The sequence below is a fragment of the Magnolia sinica genome, chromosome 1 (genome assembly GCF_029962835.1).
Source record: "Magnolia sinica isolate HGM2019 chromosome 1, MsV1, whole genome shotgun sequence".
Taxonomy (NCBI): domain Eukaryota; kingdom Viridiplantae; phylum Streptophyta; class Magnoliopsida; order Magnoliales; family Magnoliaceae; genus Magnolia; species Magnolia sinica.
In genome coordinates, this window is record NC_080573.1 from 35,346,804 (window position 1) to 35,358,967 (window position 12,164).

At 41.1% G+C, this 12,164-nt stretch overlaps 1 non-coding gene across 1 annotated transcript; it reads left to right on the forward strand.

The window, feature by feature from the left end:
* Positions 1-1,861: 1,861 nt before the first annotated feature.
* LOC131222308 (small nucleolar RNA R71) lies at positions 1,862-1,968 on the forward strand. The gene has a single exon (XR_009159993.1). It is a non-coding gene; the product is annotated as a small nucleolar RNA R71 (small nucleolar RNA).
* Positions 1,969-12,164: the final 10,196 nt, after the last annotated feature.

Below are 12,164 nucleotides of genomic sequence, written 5' to 3' on the forward strand. Positions count from 1 at the left end.
TGGAACGGTGTTTTAAAACACCAACCAGACTTTAGTTTAGATGCTGGTAATGACGAATCCTATGCAGTGGAGCCGGATTTCATAGATGAGGAGGAGGAATTCTCCTATGTTCAGCTATCTGGCGGGTCTATGTAGACCTCATGCTGATTCGACGGGATTACAGGGATATATGAATTAGTCGAACACTTTACATTTTGACATTTTGTATATTTTGAATAACCCTTGTATATATTAAACCTTGTTACATCATCATACTTTGGAAGTTGTAAAACATCTACCGTTCTGATATATGTGTTTTAGTCTCTCACTTGCTTAAATTTAATTATTTATAGAGTATGATATGCTGTTTTAGTATAATCCCACTCATGTTTAATGCATTGATATGAAGAGCATCTAAACATCATTATCCATATTGCATAAGTGATGCGTTGGATCTTGGGAGTAGAGTTTTGCTCGACCCTCAAAATCTAGGGCGTTACAGTAGAATTTATCTACTTGGAAAAATGCATCCTCAATCATCCCTCTTGGTACATGAACTGAGCGATCAACGAGTTGTAATGTGGTCCGGGTGGGTTTTAATTCACATAAACTCAATTGTTCGTAGACCGATTAAGGGATCAGATTTACACTTGCCCCTAAGTCAAGAAGTGCATTCTCAATTTGGTGAGTCCCAATTATGCAAGTGATAGTTGGGCTACCTAAATCTTTATATTTTTGTGGCAGGTTGAGGATGGCACTCACTTTTTCTATTAGGAAATTTTTATTTTTGATACTTTGCCGCCTGTTAGTTGTGTATAGGTCTTTCAGAATTTTAGCATATGAAGGAAGTTGTTTTACAGCATCCAGAAGAAGGATGTTGACATTCACTTGTTTTAACACCTCTAGAATATCTTGTGAGTTGGCTAAAGGTTTTGGTGCAATCAATCACTAGGGGAATGGAGCAATCGGCTTACTCAAAGGTTTTGGTTCTAATCCCTATTAAGTAGCGTTGGGTTTATTATCTATGTCTTCTTCCGAGTCCTTAGACTTTTCAGCCTTTACCAGAATATATTTGTCAATTGTTTTTTCACTCCTAAGAGTGGTGATAGACTTGGCTTACTCCATTGGATTTGAAGAGCTTGGTTCACTAACTCCATATTACGGTTTAGGATTAGGGATAGGTTGAGTTGGAAGGATCCCTTTCTCCATAATCGTAACACATGAGTCTATGTTTTGTATAGCCTTAGTAAGTTCTTGTAAGGCTTGGAGAGTACTTTGCTTGATGAGCTCTTGAGTTTGTGTGGGATTTTGAACCGATTCATCTTGAGGTTTCCTTTGATTCAAGAATTTTTTAGGGATTCCTTGAGGAGTAGCAGTTTGTCTATTCCTCCAACTAAAGTTTGGATGATTTCTCCAACTTGAATTGTATGTGTTTGAAGTGAGTCCTTTGAAAGGCCTTTGGTAGTTGTTCACGACATTCGATTGCTCATTCAATATTTCTTGAAAAGTAGGTATTGTTGAACAACTTTCAGTTGTATAAATATTTCAAGCACAAATATCGCAAAAAACTTCCTTAGCCTTATCCTTCTTAAGTTTCATAGCCTCGAGTTTCCTTATGAGACCGGCCACTTTAGCATTCAAATCGTCTTCCTCTTTTAAAAGATATATCCCGCCCTTCTCCTTTTATTGAGTAGGCTTAGAAGTGGTGCTAGGTCTTGGGGAGATGTCCCATAATTGTGCGATTTCAACAAGTTTGTCAAAGTAATCCCACACATCATCGACATCCTTGTTCATGAATTCCCCATTGCATATCGTCTCGACAAATTAGTGCATGGAAGATGTCAGTCCTTCATGGAAAAATTTTGTTATGCGCCACATCTCAAAACCATGTTGCGGGCATGAACTGACAAGATCATTAAACCACTCCCAACATTGGAAGAATGTCTCATCTTACTTTTGAGCGAAGTTCATAATCGAATTTCTGATGGTGTTCGTCTTATGATAGGGAAGAATTTTTTATGAACTCCCTTGTCATGTCATTCCATCTGCCAATAGATCGTGGACATAATGAATGTAACCACATCTTAGTTTTTTTCTTTTAAGGAGAAGGGAAAGAGTTTCAGTCTAATTATGTCTTCATAAACAGTAGGAAAATATAAAGTGGCTATTATCTCGTCAAACTCTTTCAAGTGTAGATATGGACTTTCAGATTCAAGTCCATGAAACTTTAGAAGGAGCCGGATCACTCTTGACTTGATATCTATATTTCTTATATTTTTTTTAAAAATCATACAGGAAGGTGTGCTTACCCCCATCAGTTGAAAATAGTCTCGTAAAGCACGAGGCGGGGGTACATGATGCACCTCATTCTCATCCTAGGCCTCCTCAACTAGAGGTTGATGTTGATTTGCAACCATCACTTCTATTGACTTTCAGGATCTATGGTGGTGTCTAATCCTGTGATGGATAGGCAACCCTTTGACCAATCCTCCTTCACTTAAGCGACATCGAGTGTTGTCATGAACCCACTTGGGCATGAAATACTTGAAGCCTTCAAGTAACTAAACCTAAACCTAAGAAAGAAAGCTAGAGAAACTAAAACAAATAAGAGATCTAAAATAAGAGAGCGAATTAGAAAGAGGTTACCGGATTGAAGATTGCTACGTCAGAATCCTACAAAATAGAAAACCAAGTTAGATTCTAAAAATAAGTTTAGAAAAATCCTAACCTAGAAACCAAACAAAAAGTTAATCCTAACCTTAACCTAATTCTAATACTAATTAAATTCAGAAAAACATATCCGTAGTCCCCGGCAACGACGCCAAAAACTTATTCACAACCCCAAGTGTAGAGTCACGATATAGTAATAATCTCGGTGAAACCGAGGTCGAATCCACAGGGACTAATCTTATGCGTATGCTGAAAATAACTAGAAGTAGAACTAAAAGAAGATCTAAATCTAAATCTAAAATAAAAGAGAGTATTTGTGAATAAAGTTGATTGAAACTTGTGAATTTAAAAGTGGGAACTAGGGTGCCAAGGATCCACTTGTAGCTATCAGGATGTTTCCATACTTGATTCAAGGAACACAATTGGAATTGGAGTCATATCCTATCTAATTGGAAGATATGACAATTAAATCAAATCTGAACTTTCATTGACTTAATTCTCAATGGAGGAGGATTCTGATGTTTGTAAGGGATTCCATCACCCTACCATGCCCAGGAGACGATGGTGAATAATAGGATTTACTAATCCCACAATCTCAAAAATAGGAAAAGAAGATATTCAAAACTATCGTAGCATCCATTGCAATTTAAGTCACAATAAATCATAAAAAACTGAAAATATTCCTTTAAAATCAAATTAGAATCAATGAGGTTCATTAAAAACAAGAATCAAAGCAATAAAAACACCCCAACACACTACAAGATTCACCTCTTAGCCCTAGCTAAGAGGTTTAGCCAACCATAGACATAATTGGAACTAAAATCCTGAAAGAAAGCATTAAAAATAGGAAAGAAATGAAGAAAAACTCTTGAGAAGCTGCCCCACCCTTTTGTTCTGCTCCTTAAAACCCTAGATATCCCTAGAAGTCTTTAGGAAACCCATATTTATAGCCTTGTCTGCATAGATTGCAAAATCGCCTCAAATTTACGCAGTCCGCGTAACTCTTTCGATGTCATCGAATAGCCTTCGATGTCATCGAAGGTAACTTGAATCTGGAAGTCATGCCTTTTCATACTATATAATGCCTTTTGCACTTTATAACTTTTCTTGTCATCGAACTTGCCTTCGATGTCATCGAACGCCTTCGATGAATCGAGAATGTGTTTAGAGTGTTCCAACGAGTTGCTCCGAAAATCTACAAAAGTTCAAAGTCATCAAACTACCTTCGATGTCATCGAGAACTACATCCAATTTGTCCAGCAACCAAACATGATTTTTCTGTATTTCTTTTATGTCATCAAATAGCCTTCAATTTCATTGAACAAGCTTTGATGACATAGAAGCTCAAATTCTGCGAATTTCTATATGAATTTTTGCACTTCCTTCTCCACTTGATTTTCTTGAAACTTGGGGCCTTGAAATCTTCAATCTTAGTCTCTAAAGATCCATTCTTTGGGTTAGTGATTCTTGAGCGTCAAATCTATGCTTTTAACATTCTTTTCAATCCAAGCTCTTAAACTCACCTTGTAACACAAACATGTATAAAATATACCATTAAGCATTATCATCTTCATAAAACCAAGATATAAATGGGGCAAAATATGCAATATTTGACACTCAACACCCCCCTAGTGTTTCAGATCCAATCTTCTTAATCTAATTAGAATATTCATCAGCTGTGAGTTCGACCGTTAACTAGCCATTCTCCTGTTAGGAAGCAATCGTCGCTAACGTAATCTAAAAAATTACCATAACTATCTTCCTCTTTAAGATCATCCAATCGACCCGTGTCGTCAAGGGCATCTTGACCCTCCTATACTGCAGTTGGTAGCACTGCTTTGACCATGTTTACTGCCACATGCTCATCAGGAAGGGGGATCTTCCAAAAAGGATGGGGCAGTTTAGCTACTGGTCGAGGAAGTGTCCTTTCCCCTTCCATTTCCCTTCTAGCGGCAGCCCACTGTCTTTGCCATCAACACTTTTGGATCCTTGTTAAAGCTTCCAGTATTGCTAGAAACTTTGGGTGAGTGACTCATTCATACCCATTCATGTGTAGTAGGGGATTTGACCACTCTTAACAAAGGTGGAGCCCATTGTGAACAACGATTGGAGGCTAAGTACGGTGGCTGGTGACGGTCAAGACTGTGATTACAATACTACCCTCCTATCTTAGGAGATTCTTATGACCTGGACATAATCTCTCGAGTGCACCGATCGCAGATTCAAGGACCTTGGTTTCTTCTTCTAATGGCGATCGATCAATCATCTTGAGGACGAGGAACCCATCGGCGCCCTTGCGCTGGTCGGCTAGGCATTCTTCGCTGACCATCTGAGCCGACATCGATCGTCGGTCCCGACTGGTGTAACGTCTCGAAAAAATCTGTACAAAGACTCGAGTACCACCTTAGGCAAAAATCCTTAAGGACCGAATTCTTTAGGAATTAAACGAAAATAAATTAAGTGCTGAACTAAATAATCAGTGGATTTAGTTTGAACCACTATTAATACAAATGGCAAAACCCAAAACCATTAAAATCGGTAGATTAACACTACTTACAAACTTAGGAGAAACCCCAAAACCCAGTTACTCTCGGGAGCACATTGAAACTCCGCATCAGACCTAGACCGTGCATCGAAAGTTTGATTACCACAAAACTATAAGGTTATGACCGCCTTATCGGGCTTGACAACCATCGCGGGAATCGAGTCCAAATAGTATCCAGAAATACACAACTTAAGCCTTGAGCGAAGTGTGTGAGAAACGCCAATATCTTTAGAAATAGACATGAAACTTAAGTGATTTGGGCTATTCACTTGCAGGTGAAATTGAAGACTTCAGACCATCAGATTCTGACTAAAATTTACCCATGGATCAAGGAAATTTCCCTGCTCTTATCCGTATACTTGTGGCCCTGATCGAGGAACGACGACTGTTGATCTAATACGGGTCCTTCACGGTCGATCAGTTTGTCAGATCGCACCATAAATAGTCCTTGCATAGATCCATTGTCAAGGAACTTGCTTCATGACTTAGGTGAGAAATGGCCTTCCTATGGGCCTTGTTTATCGAAAACAGACACCCTTTAGCTATAACTTAAGTATACCATGGCCCCAGTGCCATTTACATCACTTTTGGGACTATTTAAAGACCTAAAACCACCCCCTCTCTCTTTCATACGAATTTCTCAAACCTTAGGTGAGAGAAGAGAGAAAGGAGGTGGAAAGAGTGAGGAGAAGAGAGAGAGATAAGGAGATCGCTGTTGAGATTCTTTCCCATGACTACACACGCCGTTTCGTCTCCCCGCCATCGCTACACCATCGATTCTAGCTGCGATTTGGGTAAGAAATCCTAACGTTAAACTTGTTTTAGAAGCCCAAATAGGGTAATTAGTGAAATAGCTAACCTATTTCGATGTTTAGGTACTGTTGTTCTGTATACGGGGACGTAGGATTTGAACCGAGTTCAAAACGAGAAATTCGACGAAAGGTGCAGACTATAAACGTTTAAGTTAGGGTTTTCAAGGCTTTCAATATCAGCAATGATTTATATCTAACTTGATTGCTGTCATATGATCTTAGTTACGATGTATTCGATAAACTACACATGTGTGTGAACTATGTGAATATATAATGCATTTCATGTGTTTGCTGAAATGCTTGAATGAAAGTGAAATTATGATTTATACTTATTATGACTATTAATCTAGAATACATGTTTGTTGTATGTATGACAACTCCTTTATGAAGGACCTGCCATAATATATGTTATAAGCAATTTAGTTTATGTATGCAGTATTGTGTAGTCTAAGTGTTTGATAAAATGTCTGAATGACAAATTGTTTGATGAATCACTTTTAATAAGGGTGCTGAGATAGGATTCTAAACTTCCTTATCCATATTTATAGTATCCTTCATATAACGTAAATTATTGCTATATGATTTATGGATGAAATGCATACGTATAATAACTTGTTCAATGTGTTTGATAAAATGCTCAAATGGAAATTATGTTTGAATTGTTCATTTAATTCTGTTATGATTAACATATGTGACTACCTATTGCATTTGAGTATGATTGGGACTACTACGCAGTCCAAGTAATCGGTAACGGTTCCCGGTTGAGTGGCCGAACTAGTTTCACCACATTGGATACATTCAATGAATCCGAGCCATACGGTGATTGTCAACAGTAGTTAGGCCACGTGGAGTGCGTATGCGCTCTATGTCGATTTATTCAGCGTGTGCTCGTACCAATCGAACTTGTCAAATAACTCGATTAGCCTATTGTGTGTTTACCATGTATGGACGCTACTATTTAAATCTAAGGTACCGCTTACCAATGTGAAGTCCATTTTAACTATGGTACTAAGATCCACTAAGACTCATGAACCGGGCATGGTGGTGTATGGGACACCATGGTTGAGCTGTCGGCCTACGTTGGGGTGATGAGCTTCCCCGTAGCGACTAGTGAGCAACCCTAGACTCGTGAGCCAAATATGGTGGTGTATGGGACACCGTATTCAAGTTGTCGGCCTACGTTTAGGTGACGAGCCTCCCATAGTGACCTCGAGTATAAACTAGGCCTACGCTGAGGTGACGAGACTTCCCGTTGTGACCTCGAGTGTAAACTCTTGAACTTGCCTATCCACTGCTTTCATCAGAGGCGATGCCCTACAACTTGCCTATCGTATGTGCTTAACTAGGATTGACGACCCTAGATGGATCCTTATTTGGGTAAATGATAAAAAGGGAGGTACCTTAGCTTCCCAAATCTGTTGTATGAATAAGCCTAATAAATTACTTGGCTAACACGACCATGCACCGCATTGCATGTGCTTTTGGCGAGGAAGCACACGTCTAGGGAGTTTACCATATGAGATTGTTAGATGAAGTCGCTGAGGGAGTGTAGGAGAGGGCATGCATCATTACTACATATCATTCCTACATTAACAAGAGTAATTATGAAGTGATTGTTGTATTGCTTTATCATTACTGCTTGATTGGATTGATAACATGTTAACCTTTACCTTATAGTACCACTGAGTTGATCACTCACTCCCACTCTGGGACGGTGTTTTAAAACACCAACCAGACTCTGATTTAGATGCAGATTATGGTGAGGCTTACGCAACAGAGCCGGATTTTGTAAACGAGTAGAAAGAGTTCTCCTATGTGCAGCTCTTGACTGGGTCTGTGTATACCTAGAGCTACGTTGTCAAGATTACAGGGATTACATGGATTAGTCATACATTCACATTTTGTCATTTTGTATATTTTGAAACAAATTATGTATATATTCAGCCCGGTAGCATTCATACTCTGGAGGTTATGAAACATGTATATACTTTATATAATTAGTTCAGTCTACTGCTTGCTTATTTACATTAACTCTGGAGTATGATATGCTGATTTAGTGTAATTTCACTCATGTTTAATACAGTAATATGGACAATATTTAAACATCATTATCTATGTTGCATAAGTGATGCGTTGGAACTTGGGAGTTGAGATTTGCTTGACCCTCGATTTTTGGGGCATTGCAAGTTGGTATCAGAGCATGATTTGGATTAAATTGGACTTAGGTTATGGTAACACAACGTACTTTGATGCGCTTTGACTTAGGTGGAGGCAAAAAAAATAAAAATGATCGTAGGATCCCAAGTTTCACCGACGGGCGAGATTGACCGTTGAAATGTGACGTGTATGCATCTGAGAGCATGTGAAATGATCTCAATTCTTTTGTTTGACCATCAATCGACTAGTTTAAACTATTAGTTGGCGAATCCCAAACTTAAATCACTCCAAAGGGCGTGAATATATGCGAAATGGACCGAGAAAATACGTCACACGAATGTAGGGGCATAAAGCCCATTTTTCGGTGGGACCCAAGGGGTCCCTCGCACTTTTCTGACAACCCGGGTGGTAGAGGCCACTGCCACCAGTCCAAAGGACCACGGTGGCACTACCCGGTCAGCGGCGTGCACCGGCCACCTCCAACGCGCCGCAACGGGCCTGCGGTTCTGGCTACCCACCGCCCTCACCCACATGTGTGGGACCACGTTTTCGTGTGAGACCACCCTATTTGGGTCCCTTTACTCCCCTTTGTCCATTTCACCCCCCTCCTAGCTCTCAAAACCCCTCCAAAACCTCATTTTCCCTCTCAAATCTCTCTTTCATATACACCAAGCTTCATCTTCTTCAATATCTTACACACCTCCACTATTCTCTTAAACCCATCTCCTACAACCTTCCATCTCCCCTATTTCTCCTCATTTGAGTACATAAACCCATCTTTGTGTCCCAAATTTCCTAAACTTTCCCATTCACTTCAATATACAAGCTTTTTCCACTTCCATGGTACTCTTCGAGTTAGTTACCGCCATATTCTCGCTCTCAACGCTCCTTTCCCTTATGGGAAAGAAGAGGGTGTCTGCGAATGAAGCTGAGCCTAGCCACTCAACATGTACAAGGAAAAAGACGGGCGCTGAAGTAAGCACGAGCGCTGAGCAAGAGAGAAGAACAAAATGGGATCTTAACCTGTGGATCCCTATCGAAAGATCGCTACCGGCGGGCGTCGAATTAGGTAGGTTCCTTAACCAAAAAGTTGTATTTGAGGCTCATGTGGATGAAAGGCTTTTCAGGTTGTACCCAGTGATGGACATGCTCCTGGAAAATGGATGGGGTCCCATATTTAAGGGAAATACCCATGCGAGTGAAGGAGCAGTGCGTGCCTTCTATGCTCATATACGAGACCCATTACTGGAACCACTATAGTTTACTATCCCTTTAGGAAGAGAGGAGGCCATAGTTAATGTAGACATGATAGCTCGTATCATGGGTATGGAGCGTGGACTTGTACATGCTAGCGAGACAAACCTCGCTAGTGAACAAGAAAGGAATTGCTGCACATGTTTTCTTTGCAGCTAGCTTGAGTGGTGGAGGTGAGGAAATAGCCTTACATCGACCAAAATGACTAACGATTTTTGCCTACTCCACATATTTACGTATAATGTGTACCCCAGGTGAAGTAATCACACGAAATGTACTCAGCTCATGGTAGATTTCTTATACAAAGCTGGTCAGGGAGACAAGCTATGCCTGCCTACATTCGTATTGTCTCATATTGTGGGTACTTCATAATCTACACATGGTGATGCCTCACTTCCTTTCAGTCGACTTATTTGTAAGATCACCCAAAATTTAAACTTCTGACTCTATATGGAGAACCATGCCCCGATCTATATCATCAGTGACACTATGCTGAACAATATGGGCATAGGCCCTAGGTAGCAACAAGCAAGGCTCGATGAGTATGGAGATGAGATAGAAGAAGAGGAAGAAAGTAGTGAAGAAGAGGAAGAAAATGATTAGATGAAGGAAGTATGGAAGAAGGCAGTGACAAGGAAGGCATTGAGCAAGAAAATGATAAGGAAAGCAGTGAGGAAGAAGAGGAGACCCAAGATTCTGATGGGGGACTTCCTCCCGCTACACATGACGACCGCCGTGATTGGGCCACCTTGGAAGCTCACATAGCTCAGATTGAAGAGAATTAGGCCGCCCTGAGTCAGGAGATTAAGGAGACCTAGACCGAATTGAAGAAAAGGCTGGAAGAGAATCAGGCTTATCTGAAACAAAAATTTAAGAAGATGTCTCGCACCTTGAAGGCTCTCCTGTGTTGTATGCAGGACAAGGGTGTACCTCCACCTTCACCAGAGTCAGACGACTAGTCATATGTTGTAGCCGTCTTTGGGTTTTCCTTATTCCTTGTTTTCCTTTGTAATAGCCTTAGTTTTTGGTATGCTTAGTGTTTAAAGCTTTTGTTAGATTAGCTCACATGCATCTTCTGTCATGATCCATGTAATACCACATCTCATGTATTGTGACAATTTTGGTTAAATGAAATGCATGAAGCTTCTTTTGATTTGGAATGTGTAGAATGCTTAGAAAAATTGAGTGTAGTTATCTGAAATCTTACACATGTTGCACCCTATGTTGTATATAGGAAATGCCTCCAAAAACCACTCGGAATATGACACGTCTTGCACTTGACGGATTGATCGACGGGGCACCTCCCCTGAACGATAGCCAGACGGACCCTAGCCTGGGCCCGAATTTTGAGACTATGCCAAATTCACAGCCGGCCACTCGCCCCACTAATGGGCCAACACCTTTTGCACCACCGGTTTTGGAACAAAACCGTGCGTCTACATCGACACTGCATGTACCTCAGTCAGCTCCTCCTCCTGGTAGGTTGGAGCAGATGATATTTTTAATGCAGCAGCAGCAATAGTTTTTTACCACTATTACGGGGCCATTGCCCAAAACATGAGTACAGTCCCGCCCGCACCACCTATGCACCCTGCTAGAAATATGAATACCAGCAGTTTATTTGAACGCTTCCAGCACTTCCGACCTCCCACCTTTGCGGGCACTCACAAACCTGAGCAAGCCAAATACTTGCTAGATTGCATCTCTAAGTTGCTGAAGCCACTGCACTGTATTGAGGCAGAACAAGTTGAGCTAGTCACCTATATGTTCGAGAAGGAGGCTAGTCTATGGTAGGAAAGCACCCTACGAACAGTTCCGACAGGACACGTGTAGACATGGGATGCATTTGAGATTCGCTTCCATGAAAAGTACTTCCCCCTCACTTATCGTAATGAAAAGGAGGGTGAGTTCCTTCACCTCTAATAGGGAGGAATGACCCTGTCAGAATAGGAGAGCAGATTTATAGAGCTAGCCAAATATGCTCCTTTGATCCTAACAGATGAGCCAATGAAAATGCAGCATTTTTTAGATGGTCTGTGGCCTGATATCCGCACGAAGATGTGTTGCGCTAGCACTCCTAACTCTGCTGAGCTCGTGAACATGTCCTTGAGAGCTGAGCAGGATGGAGATAGATTATCCCATACATGTTTACCAATGGGCCCAAGGCCTCGACCTAAAATGCCGAACCGGCCATTCCTCGGCAAGAAGCCGCGTGCAGATTCGCCTCCCAGGCTTATGGCTCCACTGACCCAGGAGAGGCAATCAAATTTGTGGTGCACTTGTTGTGAGAGGATGGGCCATTCAGACACCTACTGCTTTACTAAGATGAGGGACAATAGTTTTATGCCACCACAAAAGATCAACCGTCGGCCACCACAAGCTATATCAGCTCCACATCTGCGATTGGCACTGCCAGCATAGCCATTTTACTGACCACCTGTACCTCGAAATAGGCTACCTCAACGACCTCTGGCAACACAACCGAATTGTCTTCAATAGGCACATGTACATGCACTAGCAGCTGGTGCATCTGAGATAGCAACTGCAGTGCCTTTAGCCTTTGAAGTCACTGCCCACATTCAAGGTATACTTGTATTTCTATTGGTGGACACTGGGTCCACTATCTCAATGGTATCATGCCCTACAGTCAAGCGCTTAGGTTGAGCACTACCCCTATGATTGGGGTGAGAGTCCTTACCACAACGGGGACTTTCTCCGATGCTACTAAGTTTTTGTAAGGATTCCTC